Source organism: Anser anser (genome assembly GCF_964211835.1).
Source record: "Anser anser genome assembly, chromosome: 1".
Classification (NCBI taxonomy): Eukaryota; Metazoa; Chordata; class Aves; order Anseriformes; family Anatidae; genus Anser; species Anser anser.
Window position 1 is genome coordinate 53,367,878 of NC_139720.1, and position 17,846 is coordinate 53,385,723.

At 41.8% G+C, this 17,846-nt stretch overlaps 1 long non-coding RNA gene across 1 annotated transcript; it reads right to left on the reverse strand.

Annotated features, from left to right (window-relative positions):
- Positions 1–114: 114 nt before the first annotated feature.
- Positions 115–17,500, reverse strand: LOC310891931. The gene is made up of 3 exons (XR_014577787.1): positions 16,647–17,500; positions 10,139–10,383; positions 115–8,756 (listed from the first exon to the last, which is right to left on the reverse strand). It is a non-coding gene; the product is annotated as an uncharacterized lncRNA (long non-coding RNA).
- Positions 17,501–17,846: the final 346 nt, after the last annotated feature.

Genomic DNA, 17,846 nt, shown 5'->3' on the forward strand with positions numbered 1-17,846 from the left:
GGAGCGCCCGCGTGGGGCGCCCCGGGCTCCCAGCGCGCCTGCGTGCGGGGCCGCCCCCCGGCCGCCCCCCGCCCCGCCCCGGCCCGCCCCGCCCCGCCAGGGGCTGCCCGCTGCCGCCGCAGCGCGCCCGAACGGGTGCGGTGTTCGTTCCTTCGTTCCTGCGTCCCCGCTTCCCTGCTTTCTTCCCGTGTTCTTCTTAGCCTTTGTCTTTTTTTTCTCCTTTTCCCTGGCGCGGTTCTCCTTCCTTTTCCCATCGCTCTTTTCCTCTTGTTTTTTTTATTTTATTTTTTTCCTCTTTTTTTTTTTTTTCCCCTTTTCTTCCTTTTTACTCCTCCCCCCAAGCCCACTTCGTTAGCAGGAAAGACAGGACCCGCATCGCGGGATGCCATGGCAGAGCGGGGTCTCCGCGCTACCGCTTGTCCTGAGGTTCCGGTCCCCCCCCGGTCATGGTGACAGGACGTCCACCCGCGGGGGTTCCCGCTGGGCAAACCGAAAGCAGAGCACCGAAACTTGGCAGGAAAACGAGCGCTGCCCGAGGGGAGCGGCGCTGCAAGCCGGGCTCCCCGCAAGCAGGCGGGCAGTGGGGCCGTGCCGGCCCCCCAGGCGCGGAGGGCGCAGCCTGAGGGGGGTCAGGAAAGGTCCCATGTGGGGACCCGGCTGCGGGAATAACGCCCTGAAACCATCCTCAGTAGTTCAGGGGGTACGAAGGCACGAAGTTACGGAAGGGGTTCGGGTCCATCAGGCTGCTTGTTTCCTTTTTTCGGGAGTTTTTTAAGTCTCGCCTCCGCTTTGTGCCAGCCAGGCGTTTCTATAACCGTTCCCTCATGATTTCCATCAAGTGGCACATCATGCTGTCCCAGAAGAATGGGAGCCTGTGCATCAAGCTGCATATAATAAATTGGGGAGCTTTTAACAAGTTTCCTTTCTCCCCTATGTGATTATTTAATGCTGTTCACTGCAACATCACGATATATTAAGTGCATTAAGGCCTCTTTCAAGCAGCATTTAAAGTGCTCTTGTGAAGTCTGCCCCAAGTGTCACAAACATCTCAGCTGCTTTTACTTAGGTTCGGGGTGTGTGTTATCACCATCAGTGGCAGTAATTGCAGACATGGGGGGAGGGTGCATTTTGTTCAGAATATTAAAGCTTTGAGGGGCCTTATTGAACCCATTAGCGGATCACATTGATCTGGGAACTGCGCGTTAAACTTTTCAGCCTGAAGCACAGAACACAGTAACCCAGATTTTAAGAGTCGGTCTGCTTTGTCAGAGCAACTGTGATCCTGACGTTCAAACACCAGTTCTCAATGTGTTTCTGGACCTACTGCCAAGATCCCAGCTGCCACGGCTTAGTCCTTGCCACGGTGGGATTGCTGAGCTTCCACACGAGGCTTACACGGCTCCTTTTCTGGAACATCCTAAGAAACTGCCTAAAAAGCAGCATAACTGCTGCTGAGTCACAGTGGCAGAAGTCTCTCCTTCTCCATCACGAGCAAATGGACTTTTTCTTCAAAGAGGCAGGACTCCTGGCCGGGGTGGATGAGGGCTGGCAGGAGAGCTTGAGAAACAAAACAAATCCTCCGGCGAGAGCATTTAGCCAGGCCTGACACTGAGTAATAGAAGCAAATGTCAACAGAGGGTGGGGTGAGTTGTGAGGACTGTGGGGACAGCCTGCCCCGCTGGACATCCCCGGCGCTCGCGGGTGGCCAGAGGCAGCATCAGGGCCGCACCAGCCTGAGCCAGCCGCCGCGTGGATTCAGCTGCGCGCACAGGAGCCTGCAGGGCCTGCGTATCACAGAAGCATTCCTCTCTATAAACAAAGGATAAGCGTCCTCCCAATGGAAAGGGCTTTCTCGGGTGGAGAGAAACCTGCTTTGTAGAAAGAAATAGAAGGCAACGTGTGCGCATACCGCTCCGCCTGGCCTCTCCGAGGCCTCGCACACCAGGCCGAGCTGGGGGCAGCAGGTGGAAGGAGCCAGTGCAGAGAGCTGAATACAGGTTCAGCATCAAAATCGTTGGCCTTGACAAGCAAACAACACTGCTGGAGAGAACAAGAGGGTAGAAATCAAAGTGTGCTGGGGGAACTCCATCTGTTCTTTGGTTAGTTAAAATAATAAATGCACTGGAGCTATGAGCAATGTTACATTTTACTATAATATCTGGAGATGCCAGATAACATTCTGACTCACAGCAGATTTACAGCATGACGTGCAGTAATCACAAGGTATCAAAAGAGGTAATTTAGAAGTTCAGATGTGTCACTAAGCAGCCATTTCCAAAATAACCTTCACTTCCAGAAAGTCATTGTCACAGATGCTGGTATCAGGGAAAAGGGAAGAGGTGGAGGGTTGTAACAACACATAATAGTAACAATAATTGTGAAGATAACTAGCACTATGCAGTCTAACAGCTGATCTATTGCATATAGCTTAGCAGAAAAATTCATATGCTTTATTTCAGGTATGGCCCTCAAAATGGATCTGTTTTAGCACCAAGTGGGAAATTTCTTCATCAAATACATTATAGATTCTGAGTCAGTGTGCTACAATATACTCCACCTAAACCGTGCCTGAAAGATTAAGTTGTGGCACAGCGTGTAGAAATACGTCTGTCACAGTGACAGATTTGGTTAAGCGGTCACTGACTATGAGACCTTAAATGTCAGGGTAATGCATGTGGTACAGATCCCTCAACGGATTAGATTAGACACTTCAGTTTCTATACACGGCGTTCATTTGCTGGAGCTTGTAGAAAATGTTTGTACCAGCTTCCTCAGAGCATCTGAGAAGAGAAAGGCTAGCTGGGAATTGTTATTAAAATGAGGCAACTGATTATTAAATGTTATATAGGAATACTATAGGAATAATGCAGTGGAATTTTATTTGTTTGTTTATTTGTTTTGTCTTGTTTTGGCCAGTTCTTATGCTTGGGTATCATCAAATAAATATCATATAATATTGTGCATATTTTGAACAACCTAAATTACATCCAGTGATGTGACTTAATGAGCGCAGAAATGTAAAGTTGGGCTCGTCTTAAAACACCCACGCAGTTGCTGTTGTTAGTAGTCAGGGATAAGCTGGTGTTATCTGAGGAAATAAATCAAATTAGTTGAATACTTACATGAATGAGCGACCTTATTTTATCAAAACTAGGAGAAAGTGGGGTAGAGAAGAATGTTTCAGCCAAGTGCCTTTTTCAGAATTAATGATTCACAGAGATTGCTTGATTTTGTGGACCAGGATCTAAGCTGCCATTTTCCTGTCATGCTGATGTAGTCCAAAGCTGGGAAAAACAATATTAATTCTCAACAGATCAGCATTTCTGCTTTCTTTGAGACATTGCTTTTTTTTTTTTTTCCTTCTGTTAAAGCTGTGATAATAATGACGCCAGCAATGACAAGTAAACTAAAAATGCATTGCAACTGCTAAACAGTAAAATCTCACGGAAATCTGCAAGAAATAGAACACCAAAACCTAAATACAAGCAGAAAAAGAAAGTACGTGCAGGACTTGCATCCGTCTGATGAAGAGATCTTAGCTGAACACATTTCCTAAGGAAGCACATTTCCAGGAGGCACCAGTTCCTACTTTAGATCAGTCAGTGGAGCTAGAGTATTGCTGCAGAGCTGGAGAGAGAGAGAGAGAGGGAGAGAGAGAAAACCAATGCAATTTTAGCTTGACCTAATGTAATTACACAGACTCTCCAGGAAGAAAAAAGATAGTTATAGGTAAGTTTCTTGTATACACCTAACATACAAAAGCATTTATGTAACTCACAGTTGAGCATATCTTGAAGAAGGTGATTACTCCAAATGGCTGTGATTAAAAATGATAAAGTTTCACAGAAAACTTATGGCTAAAATCCACAAAGGGACTTGGATATCTCATTCTTCAGAGAATTCTTTTATGCTTTAGATTTAAGTGCCAGTGTGGATTTTTTGCTTAACTGACATCAGATGATGGAGACAGCTGTAGTTTCTAAGTACCTAAATCTACACAGTTAAAGTCCCCTATGTATCCAGATTTCTGTCTCTTGGTATTTTGAGAACTACCCAAAAAAAACCACTGCTGTGTTGCTTAAAGCTTTAGCATATTCCAAAGCCATGTCACAGTTATCAGAATAAGCCTTTTCTTGCCTCTTAATACCTGCAAGACCTGAGACAAAGTGTGTTAGGAGCATGCAGGAGGGCAGACAGATATTTCTGTTTCAACCAGAGCATTAACCAAGGGCACAGGAGACACGACGTATCTTTGCCTAATCTGGAGAATGGATTTGAACTGTCATGTTGTAACTCTGCTGCTAACTGCACCAACGTCAGGCAGTTTATGACAGGGCACTTTCCCATCCAATTCATTTTAGTACAGGAACACCCATTTATTCATGGTATGCAAGAGCCATTGTTTTAGAAGCAATTAGCACTGGCAATTAGGGCATTCCTTTAGCATACATGCAATCTGGAATCAAACATCTACTTTGAATCAGGAAGAGAAGGACAGATTATGAACCCAATTCCTTGACAGCTCTGCTGAAGTGCTTTAAATTGTAAAGCATTTGTAATGAGGACTAATGGAGCTCCTTCCCACTAATTACTTTTTAAGAAAACAAACAGATTGATTTAGGCATCTATCTCTAAAAGACATTTTCAGATAAATGTCATAAGGAGAAGCGTAGGTCCTTGCAGTTATTTTAGTTTAGGTTATTTTATTTTAATTTTTTTTTTTTGAATGAGCTCTAGCACATGTATTTCTGACAGTTTGGGGGGCATTTTTGATTTGATGTCCTATGACAGTAAAGTCAATAAAACAATAGTCAGACTAGTTTTTGCTCCCCTGTGATTAAAAACCTCATGAAACTTAATGGAAATACTGTCATTTTCCATATTCAGTACTTCAGGTCTCCATACTAAAGTTGCTGTCCTCTTCCCAATCTCTCCTTCAGATGCCTGGGCCTGCATTTTTGGACTATCGCCTAAACTGATCATTTGTGTTCTCTTCACCCACGCGCAGTAGGAAATAATGATGCATCTCAGGTCTCAGAAGGATACTCCAGTTTTCCATACTGTAGCCATTGTCAGTTAATTTTCTGCAGGGTACTATTGACTCATTTACTGATTTCTGGTTCTATGTTCATTAATGCTTGAATTAAAAAAGCAATGTCAGAGCAAGAGGTAGCTTTCCATTCTTGCTGACATTTCAAGGATAATTTTCTTAATGTTACTCCATTCTAGATTTATCCTAATCTGCTTTACATATTTATCTCCCTTGTCCTTTGAGTTAGCTCAAAGTGAGATCAAAAAGAGTTTTTAATCCTTGTTGTTCAGAGTAAGTTGACAGTGTAAACTTACTAATTGCAGATATGTCAACTTGCCACCTCCTGGAACATGAGCCTCTTTGCTGTTGTGTAGTCATATGCTATAAAAATAGCAATATACCTGTTATCTTTTTTTGTAGTTCCTTTTATCAAAACAGCTCAAACAAATACAAATTCTTAAAAGATGTCTCTGGAAATAAAAATAACCTTATTTTACACAGGTGGACATGGAGGTAACTGGCATTTGTGTTGGTTTATCTAGTTTATATGGGAACTCTGTAGCAGAAGAGGAACCTGTCTGAGATCCCAGTTATGATTCCCAGTCATTCATTTGCTTTCATCATGAGATCATCCTTCCGTTCACAGTAATTGATATTTCCTTAGACAAAACACAATGGAATTATCCCAGGGATTAATTTGGCCTAAGACCTTAATTCTGAGAAAAGCCCTACTTGACAGATGGATGCCTGCAACATAACCAAGAAGCCTGTGGCGCACAGCCTGGATTTTATGCAGGTGGAGGAAAGGGAGTATGAGTGGTATATCATATCCTGCCTCTCATCATTTCTTGGCAGATGTATCGCCCAGTAGATGGAAAAGCTTCATCAACAGCTGAAAATCTGTTTCTTGTCATCTTCCTTCCCATAGAAAGAAGTGAGTCATCGTGCTGTCCATCAGTCCCATACTTTTCAGGGTACTGACATTTCCCTTGTGATGCAGATGTTGAAAGACAGTTTAATTTTAGTCTAGATCTGTCTACTTCTACTTCATTTGTCCCTCAAATGTACAGCCTGGGATATAGGCTGTGAAAATTGGACAAAAAATGATATGTCTCTATGGCAGCAACATCAGACCTTCGTCCCACAGCAGAACAAAACCAGCCAAAGATGCAAGTGTAATTTCCACCTCAGTCCCTGCAGATTTTCTATGGAATAACCTAATTTACTTCTTTACTTCAGTACAATCTTGGCTTCCTGCTGTACAAGTATGAAGTAAAGCCAGGAAAACCATGCTTGCTCTTATTTTAGAGGGAACGTGTCAACATTACTGAAACATATCTAACACCAGCACAAGCACAATTCTCAAGAGTTAAATAAACAAGGAAAATTATTATAAGGAGTATACCTTTGAATCCTTCTAAACAGACTCAGTTTGATTTTTCATAATAGTGTTGGAACCAAATGACGTTTTGTACTGTAATGTAGACAAGTCCGGAGAGGATAGTCAAGGAGTTCTAGGCTCCTAATGAACAATAAAGCAGGAACAGCAACTAAATTAGTAGGAACTAAATTGTTTCTTGCTTGCTCAGTTTGAGAAATATCTTATCTGAATATGTGAAATCATATATGAAAATCTCAGATGGCCTCTGTCTCCCCACTTTAAAATATAATTAACACATGCCAGCGATAACATCACATTAAATTTAATTTTTAGTGGATTAAAGACATTGCTACTTTGGTTTAGAGCTAAGGCAATTGCTTCTTTTATTTGTAAATATGCAAAAATACAAAACATGAAGTGTATTTTTTACTATTTTTTTTTTGTAAACAAAAATAACAGAAGTTTAATCAGCTCAGTGGAGCATTCACAGCTTTTAACTGACTGCGTTGACTAGGGATATGCAGGTGACCCAGATTTCTCCTCTGCTATGTCACACAAACAGCTCGGTATAGAATTGTACTTTCTGTGATCAGTGAGTCAATTGGTCTGCTACAGGCTATTACATATAGATGATGCATTCCAGTTATATTTGTGTGTCATAGAATGCAATGAAGTAAAATACATGATATTCGGCGTACACAGCAAAAATAAAATTATTTGGAGACCCAACCCAGGAAGTTTTTCTCCTGTGTACATTGGCACAGGTGAGAGAATTTCCTCTTTTCACTAAGCACAAGCTTTCTAATTTATTTAGTCTTACATTATAATTATTTTTTTCTAATTACTTTTGCTTACACTGTTTGCTTGGAAAGACATATCTATTTATAGTTCCCATAAACCGCACCACCACCAAACTGGCCTATTTATACCAAGGTCTTTGTGCAATGATAACAGAAAACCTGGACTTCGATCAGTCTCTAGCGACCTTTAAGAGAATTTAGGATCTTGAGATTGTTTTTCATTATTATTTATATACAAAGTTGGTTAAAAAATAATGTTGTGCTTTCCATTTCCATTAGGACCTTTTGGAAAACACATATCCTACTGGACACATTTCGTGGAAAATGCTGACTTTCTGTGTCAAAACTTTCATTTGGTTTCCTGAATCAGCTAACAAGTGAAGGATGCAACCATGCTCTGTCAACAACAGGATTTTCCCATATGCTAGCTACCATGTGGTTAAAAACATATTTTCTAGCATAGCTACGTTGTCAGAGATTTTAGATCATATTTGCAGCTGGTATAACTTCTCATAGCTTCAGCAGACCTGTCACAATTTCTATCACCTAGTGTCTATTCCTTAGTACAGAGGGAGGCATGAAAAGAGATAACCAGGTCTCAGGAATGTTGACATTTTAAATTCCTTCCTACCCTATTTTGCACAAGAAAGAGCATTACATTTGGCTATGTAAATAGATCCCAGATTTTAAAATAGCCAGGTTCTTTTCTGCCTCAAGGAGAAAGAAAGATATAAACCAGAATTATTGGCTTTCTGTAATATTTTATATTCAATTTTCTCCTGCTACGTCCATGCCATGTAATTGTGTGCACATGTGTACATGCGTGGTCCTTGTTGTACAGGGTTACAGCCAGATTCTTGTCTGAGTGCCAGGGCTCTACCAGGGGTTCAGGGAGTTGCTGCGCGCTCTCCTTTATTCCATGTACAACAATGAGTACTCCTTCCTATATCTGCCAAACGCATGGTTTGATCCCATTGATATCCATTTGGCATCAGGCTGTTATTCACTAACCCTTCACCACAGCTATTAATCACATGCACATGTGAAGTGCTGTTTGCAAGGGGTGGGTTCACGTCTGCTTTGTTGTCTCGTTTTATTAAAGGCTCTAACACCAGTCTTCTGGCCCAGCCTTTCTCACCAATGCATTGCTGAAATATGTACCCCTGAGTGATTCCTGGCTCTCCACCCCATTCCCACACCCACAACATATATACCTGCCCAAAGCACAGGGCATATTCCAAGCATCCCAGGAGAAGCTTTTCCATTACCTGAGTATCCTCCCTCTCTTCTCCTTCAAAGTATTTTAGTGGGGGGCTTTTGAGAGAGCCACCCTCTTGAAAATGCTGTTTTGAACATTTAACGGGCTGCAGATTCGTCGTCCTTCATCCGTTTTGGTCTCAGTGCTTGCCTCGTTTGGGCTGGTTTGGCTTGTGTCCATCCTCAGCAGCAGATGGTAGTTGGCTAAAATGTTCCTGTGACAGTCCTCTCTGTGTACAAATAACCCACAAACAACCCGCAGAGTACTGTTTTTCCCTGGTCACAGCTGAAATCAGATAAGAGAAAGTTACTTTGTTTGCAAATCCAGCCCTCTTTAAATAAAAAGCTCTCTTTAACTTTGAAAGAGTGCTGACAAAAATGCTACCAGATAAGACCATCCCTGGGGCTCCAGAGCAGCAATCTGGCAAAAATGCTAAGAAACAAGCCTCCAAAAATGCCGATGGCAACCCAGAGCATTTACCGGCAAAAAGGAACTGAGTCATGAGTCTGATTTTGTGAGCACAGGGTCAAACCCTTGGTTTGCCTATGTTAGCATTGCTTTGACACAAAGATATGATTAGGCTGTCTGAGTATCTCACAGAGGATGTCTGTAGATATATTTCAGTACACCTTTGCCATACTCTCTATAGGGAGACTGCTGGAGCACGATTTACACACACACAAAAAAAGAGAGATGTCCCTTTTTTGCAGATATTTGAATATCTGAAAATCAGAGAGAATCAGGCTTCTGAGAAAATTTCTGATAGTGTCTATAAGGTACATTTTGTAAGCAAACCTTCAGTGGCAAAACATATGGAATAACGAAATATTTTTCAGTGGAAAAAAAATTATTTTTTGTCAGAGACAAATTTATCTGATTCATACTCTAAAGTGATTGCTTTCATTGCAGTTTTTAAAGCCAAATGGTTCAGCTTGAGTTTATGAAATGTGTTCAGAGTTTGGCAATGGGCAGACCAAAACACACACAGACAGCAGAGGGCAAGATTAAAAACAGAGGGAGTGCAGGGCTGGAGTGGGCTTCCTGCTGTGGTTGTGACCATGGCCAGTACGCATTACACATGATGCCCAGTTTCCTCTTTGGGTGCTTCTTCCACTGTTCTTATCACAGACCCCAGCAGTTTTGGACATTTTTGAGAGAATTTAGTGAGCTCAGAATTACAGAGACAGATGTCAGAAATCCCCAGTTTGCTGTGTAGCTGTTAAAAATCATCTTTTCTTAATCCTTTTGTCAAAATGGAACCCGACAGGTCTTTGCCACAACTGATGCCTTGCATTTTCCCCAGCCTACTTTCCTTATGAAGCAAAGTAATGAAAAGTGTTGAGAAGGCCTATGAAGCTGAGCAGCAAGCTCAGCTGTTCATCCCAAAACAGGAATGCACTCACCACCACCAAAAAAAGCAGAGGCTTGATGCTGTACTTTTAGGAGATTGTAAATGCCCAGAGCACTGCACTGCAGCAAGAACCTTGTTCTGCTTTAGATGAGAAATAACTATATGTGGCTGTACCACCCCAGAGAGGAGCAAAACGTACTTTTTTTTTTTTTTTTAAGGGTTTGGGGAACTTAAAAATATCACAGAAATTAAAAAAAAAAAAAAAAAAAAGAAAAAAAAAAGAAAAAAAAAAGAAAAAAGATGCTTCCGAACTAACCTTTATTGCAAATGAAAGGAAGTGACTAAATAGAGTTGAGGGCCTGGTGGCCTGCCCTTTGCATTAATCACTTCAGCTGGAAAGGTAGTGAGGGGAGCACACGGTGATTAATCCAAAAGCAGTGAGGGGATGGCATCCTAGGAAGGGCACCAAAGTCCCAGGTCCAGAAGTCCCTGGGATACAATGCAGGATGATATCACTTCAGTAGAGAGCTGCAGTTCAATGCCACATTGTCAAATCTTATTCTGTAAGTATATAATGCAAGAAACCAAGAAAGAAGCATGTTATTCTTTCTAAATCATAGGGATTGAAAGGTAATCATTTCCTCTGTCTGTCTTTCTTTCTTTCTTTTTGATTGCAGCATTCTCTCTCCTCAAATACTAAATAAAGCCACAATAAAGCCAATGGTTTAGAGAGACTTCCAAAATGCCTTTGAAGAATTTTAGATGAATTGATGAAGGAGTTTACTTTCAGGCAATATTTTAAGCTAGAGACATTTCGTAACAAAAAGAGACCATGTTTGTTAGCAGGTGCGGAGGATAACTGTCTCTTTTCACTCAGAGGCTCCCAATCTATTTCCAATCTGCTTTCAAGTTTGTTTGAGATTATTTTACCAGTGCAGAGACTTAGGAGGCTTTAGAAAGACTTTATGTTCCTGCAGTTAAGAATATATACTCTGGTTTGGGGTTTTGGGTCCAGTGGAATTTGCAGTCGTATTTCTTCACTTTTGCTGTTTATCCTGTTCTTAATCTGCATTGATTTTTCCCCTATATAGCAGGAAAAAAAATCAATTTTCCATTATGTTTTTTAATCAGTCATAGTAAGAGTTAAACAGTCCTGGGCACTGCAGGTAAAACAGCTGATAATCAGCTGGGGAGTTATCTCATTTATTACTCTGAGTTGACAGGGGGTTAAATTCTTCCCTTAGCATCCAGGCTAAGGCAAGCCGAGCTGCAGCACCTTGCATCCAGGTATGGGGAGTGCCAGAGCAAAGCCCACCTCAAAGGCTGTGCCAGCTGATGCTAGTTGCAGTTCTGCCATACCGGGGGTACGTCGAGTAGCTCACACTGATGGCCACAATGTCACACAAGCTAAAAGGAGGCAGTGGCATGCTGTCAGCAGACTTCAGGGTGGAAAAGTGGTTTTCTGATCTAAGCATTTGCTGGGAGACCTTGATCTGCCACTGCATTACAGAGGGAAGAGAAGAAGTGCTGAGAATGGAGCTGCCCATGCGGTGACTCACCCAGGGCCTGATTCAGCTTTCTTTAGAACCAATGGGAGCCTTTCTATTGGTTTTACAGCAGTTTATTCAACAGTCACCATCGTGTGCTGGGAATTATTTGTCTGGTGGAAAGCGTGATGAAAAAAAATGTTCCAATGTTCATCATCCTCAACTGACAAGAGAAGAAAGGACCCTGGTAAAGCAATGCAGTTTCAAACTGCAAAAAGACAGTTCACGAGTCTGAAGACTGGGATAAGCAGATCTTTCTCTTCCCAGATTATTAAAGTACGGGGTCCAGAGACTGCTCTGTGTAATAACTTTCTGTGGTCGCAGCTTCAGTTTCACTACTATGACTCACCCGTGATTGCTCTTAGGTAAGTGCCAGATGCCTTCTTATTGCTCTCAAGCTTCAGTTCAGCAAAACATACAAGCACATGCCTAAACACTTTTCTGAATAACAATAGCCTTTGCACATAATTAAAATTCGGCACACATTTAAATGTATTGCTGAATCAGGGCCTTAATGCTCAATATGGGTGATTAAAGGATCATAATCTAATAGTTTTTGCTGACGATGTGACATAATTTTTCACTGTGCCTCTGTAAAACTGGGATAAAAGCTCAAAATGAAATTAAGGAGTACCTTTAAACTAGCTAAAAATTATAGTGCTGAAAAAAAATCCAGAACACAGGTTCAGGTCTCTGCTGGAAGCAAGGGAATTTAATTGCCCCATTAATCACACGTTTACACTTCATCACGTTTTAGTATAAAATATTGATCAATGGAGCTCTCCATTGCTCAAACTCCACAGTGTTAGTCAGGGGACTTTAGATATCTTCTCCAGACTCCGTGACCCCCCCCCCCGCCCCGTGTCCCACTCCTAGAGAAGGGGCCCTAGCTCAGTACTGAGTGCCCCATCTTGACTGGCACCTACACCAGACCTGGGGCTGTTTTCACAACAGTCACTTTACTTTTAGGTGTCTGAATGGTGATGTAGGGCTTGTAGGGCAGCAGTTCTTAGGAACAACATGACAAAACTATTAGGAAAATGCTGCCCTTTGGTGGTCACTCCTTCCTTATGAGTGGGGGCTGGCACAGGACTGGGTACCAGCGCCTGTCTCCATATCCACCCTGGTGTTTCAGCCAAATCCATCCAGCTTCCACCATTTTTCAGTGTTGATCTCCTGTCTGACTCACACACAGATGTTGCTTATGTCCCCGAACAGCACTCCAGGTACGTTATAGAAGTATATGTGAAACACAAAGAGAGGTTCATTCTTCCAAGCAGTCTGGGTATAACACCTGTCCCTTTTTGGTATGGCAAAATACCAAATGCTTCTGCTGCATGTGGTTTCAGGAAAGACTAAGTTGCCAGTGGCAATCAAAAAAAGTCAATGTTTTCCTGTAGGGATGTTCTGGCATGACCCACACTGCAGCCTTCCAGCCTCTCAGCCTCCTGAGAGAAGACCAAAAGTTATATTATTAGATGAACATCGCAACTGCATATACTGGGACAGCAGGATTACCTAAGACTTGCACAACAAGGCTACAAATTCCCTGTTTTCCTTAATTTTGCAATATGCCAGTGTTTAGCAGAAAAGTATGCGACGCTCATATGCTCGATAAGTTTATCTTGTGCTGGTACACCTAGCGATACCTTCCGTTCAGCCCTGTGTAGCTGTTAAGCTGTTCCTCCCCGTCAGTCTGTGGAAGTCTGTAGACAGGGGCACTCTTTCTTCTGGCACCGGGTCATCAGGCTCATATGAAGTTGTGCATTTGGACCACTTTGGCCCATGGCCACCATGACCCTCAGATTTTCTTCTTCATCATTGGGTTCTCCAGGGTGAAGACCTACAGTCTCCAGTCTCTTTCTGTCATAAACCCAAAGATTCCAGTTTTCCTTAACTGACAGAGAGCCCTCAGCCAGCTGCCTTCCTTCATAAGGTCAGCTGCAGGACAAGCTGTTTTCAGTCTCCAAGTGTTCTTACAGACCAGTCTGTGTGATCGGAGATGCAGAACGGATATTTGTGTCTTGCTCTGCCTTTCCCTCCTACCACTTTGCCTTCCCAACTCGCACACACTCCCCCAGGAAGGCTGCTTTCACTGACGGCATCTTTCCTGATCCACCCTTGAGCACACAGAGCCAGGGTCGCCCACACAATTCCTGGTGCTGTATCAGGAAGTGTCTGGGTCCCTCCTGGACATCGTTTGGCCATCACAGTGAGTTTCCACTTTCAGGCACTTCTTTCTCTCTGCCAACTTCTCTTTGAGCAAGGAAACATTGCCGCTTTCTATATTTGGCCATTGGTCTAGAACACATGAGCTCTGCTATTGTTTTGCTGCCTTTTTTTAAGACCTTCTGCTAGAAGGCACTTACCACATCTACATTTTGTTGACAATCTTTCATATCCTAAATGGAGCCTAAAATGCAACAGACCATTACCCCAGGCTTTGCTCATGATTCGTTCCTGGTCTTGTATTGCTCTCCCTTCATCAGGAAGTTAAAATGATCAGCCTCAAAAGTATCTTTAATTCTATTACTTGAATTCCACTTTGTGACCACTCAGCTCAGCACCTGCTACTGGGCAGGCCGAAGGTGCCACAGGCACAAGCTAACCCATCTCTCTGAGAAAGCAATCAAAATGGTCAGAACTTTGTTCTTCAGGTCAAAATTAATTTCACTGTTCCACAGGCAGTTTTCCCAAGCAGATCTGTACTACTTGTAATTGCCTTCAAGCATAGTTCCGAGAATACCCATAGGCTCAGACAACCCAGTGAAACTCGGTTATTCTTAAATGACATGTCCTGCCTCACTTGCAGGCTAAATAGCTTCCTCGGCTACTCTACAGAGATGCTACATTAGACAAAGGCTTTTCCTCTGGTAACCCCTTTAAGAGTTGATAGACAGAGGTGTCCCAGCTTCCAGTCTTCCCTGATGGGATGGGTAAATCATTCAGGCTTCTCGTTCCTGGCACCTCTACAGTAGATTTTTGCTTACTGTGACAACTCACCTCCTACTACACACTGGTCCTGTCCTATCCAGTTTGTGGCATCCTTGTACATGGCTGCAGGAATTGTTCTCAGATCAATCACACCAGCACTGTCAAATGGTTGGGGTAAGTAGGGGAGAAGATGATGGTGATGTAGGCAGAGAAAAGTGACATACCCCGGTGTTAGAGGTAAATTGTCACGGATCAGCACTTCCACTGGGATTTGCCTGGGCACCCCTTGCTGTCTAGGCACAGTGCATCATTCCCTTTTATCTGCCTTCAGCCCTTGTGCCTGATCCATCCAAATATCACTATCTTCCATAGTTGAGTTGGGCATGTAAAAATTATAGTCACTCTAATATTAATTTAGTCACATATACTCAAACAAAAGCCTCTGCCATTTCCCCTGGATTTAATTCCCTGAACACTCTTCATTCCCCCGTAAAGAGTAATGCAGCAAAATATGTGTGTATTTTTTCAAAATTCTTTTTACTTTAGCTAAGCTTAAGGTGATTTTTTTGACAGCCAAAAAAAGGAAACACCAGTTCCTAGTTCTCCTCTTCCACAGGGAGGTCTAACAGGCAGCAGCCCTTCTGAATTTTAGCCACTGAGTTGTTCAGTTATCAGTTAGAGGCAAGAAGTCCAGCACAGGTCCGCTTCTTTCCATGCCCAAATTTCAACTGGACAGCCCTGTGTAATCTAAGTATGGGCAAAAGAGCTAATTAGAAATGTCTCTTGACAGGTGGTAACACTGAGAGCTGGTGTTTCCTCGTTATGAGGTAGGCCATTCTTTCTTTTCTGATGTGTATGGCATGTGCACATCTCCCTTACACTTAAAACTCCACAGACCTAATATCTGTACATTATGTAAGGATTGATGAAATCTATCCTTGACAAACTGTGTAGAGCTGGTCTTTCCATGAGGGCTACCAAGGAGAGAATCAAAAAAGAAGATGTACATTGGAGTATGGTTGTAGGGGCTTTATGGACCTCTGAAGCATGGCAGAAGTATGTTACCATTTCTGCATTTCCTGGGGTTAGTCTGTATCTCTCAAAACTTTACTGATAAATGTTCAGCCTAATAGCTCATTTTCTCTATTATTCTCTATCCAGCAAGTGGCTGGAGTATCTCCTCTTGTACACACAGATATACTGACAGTAATGAAACACACCATGTTTTCCAAGGACTGATGTGCATTTATGAATGGTACTGCATATAATAATAAGATATTTTACATATTGACTACTACATATTTTATATATTTATTATATATAATAGTTTATATTTACATATCACCTTTCATCTATCTTCAAGCTTTTTCTAATTCTAACTCCATTTTACTGCATTAGTTCAAAAGCAGTTATTATCAATTTGCTATTTTATAGATTGACAAATGGAGAAACTGATAAGTTAAATGTCTTGTGCAAAAATTCTCAGGATCCCTCATTCTTAACTCTAATATTGATTTAACTTAACAGAACAAACCATTTGATATGCATTATTAAAAATTTTCTAAACTAAGTTCCACCGTAAGAGGTGAAGATGACACTGTAAAAATTTAGATCTGGTCTATTTTGCACTGTTTATTTCAAATAGAAGATTCAAATGCCCACATTTCCAAAGGTAATAAAATACAAATCAAAGCTCTGTCATCTGTGGTTATCAGAAAGCCTATACCTTTATTATTTATACAAAAATAAAATACAGTTCATTAATCTCTAATATTTGTAGTACATCTTACAGTTTTATATGATGTACTCCATCTTGATTGTTTTTTCATGGAATGTTTACATGGACAGAAGAAGCAGACTATACTAAAAAAAAAAAAAGGTTGAATATAACTCTTTTCATATCATTTTGAAAGTGGTGAGGAAATGTAAGAAGATGGTGATTTTGCAAATTTATGTAACAACTTCCAAATTCTTGTCATATGATCAGTCTTTTATGTCAAACACACATGAATTTTTTCCTGATTCACACAGATTCCACTCTCTAGCTTGCATTTTTGGTTTTAAAATAAAAGAAACAATTTGATGTGACCACAAATCTTTTTATTATGAATCAAATTAATAATTATTACCAGACGTGTTAAATGAGCAAATGTGTTAATAATAAATCTGCTGTGCACAAACATATGCCATTTTCTCAGATATTGTAAGAGTTATTTATGGTAAAACAATTTCTGCCTTCAACCAATTACTGCTAAAAGATTTGACATATTAACTGATTAAGTGCACACAGAAGAAAAGCACAGAAAAATCTCTCTACTGTACATTTCCTAGCAGAAAATTTACCTTTGCTTTGGACTCATCCGCAGATTAAACTTTCCCACCAAAATGGTTCTGCCATAGAAAAAAACTCATCTCCATCTGTTGTATTAGGAACTGCTCTCTTCTTACACTACACTGATCCCATTTTTATGATCATGGAGACAAATCCTAAGTAGGCGTTAATGGAAGTTTTGTCTAAATAGGACTTCACTGAGGCCAGGACACTTTGGATATGGCCCAGTTTCTTTTAGTAATTAATAAAGTACTATAGCTACAGTACTTATTTACAAAAAAGTCAGCAGGCGTCAGCAGGCAGCTGTGTGGAAAAGAAGATGGGGGAGAATCAGTACTGGCAGTACTCATTTTCCATCTCTCTGGCCCTGATTCAGCAAAGCACTTAACCACATGTTTAATTTTAGGCGCATGAGTAATCCCATCTCTGCAGAGCAAAGCGTGTGTTTCGTTCTCATTGACTTTAATGGAACTACTCATAGACCTGTCAAATCTTGCGTGCTGTGCGTGACACTTTCACAGCTGATTCCACCTTGCTCAGCCCTGCAGCATGGCCTTTGGTCGGCATTTTGCAAAACGCTAGAGCTTCTATGGGCCTTATGGCCTTGTGTCACCTGTGTTTCACTAGCTGTGTTTGGCATGTGGGAAAATGGGCTGGTAGTAAGTGGGAACCATGTTATTTATTCAGAGGATTTGCAGGCCAACACCAACCTCATTTTATTATACAGCTTGTGGAGTCATGCTCAAGTATTCTGCTGAGTTGGACTCTATCATCCTAATCATCTGAGAAGATGTCTAGCAAGGGTGTTCCTCGATCCATTAGGTACCCCAAGCTGGATAAATATACAGTATGTATTGCTGATGGACAGGACATCCTCTGCTCAGGAAGGATCTTTAGAGCAGAATAGGTGGGTGCCTAGGGCCCAGATCCACAGTCCTGTGAGCCCTAATTTAGGAGCCTAATTCCACAGCCATGGAAGTCAGTGGATGTTTCCAATAAAAATGGGATCAAGGTAGTAGGCCCTCATTCAGCTAAACATTTAAGCAGATGCTTACTTTAAGAACATGATTAAGTCTCTTTGAACTCACTGGGAATGCAACACATGCTTAAGTACTTCAATGAATCAGGGACCTGTTCCAGCTTTGGATCCACAGCACTGGAAGGTATCTACAGAGGTAGTGCAGCAATTTCCTGTTGCTGCTTGAGCCTCT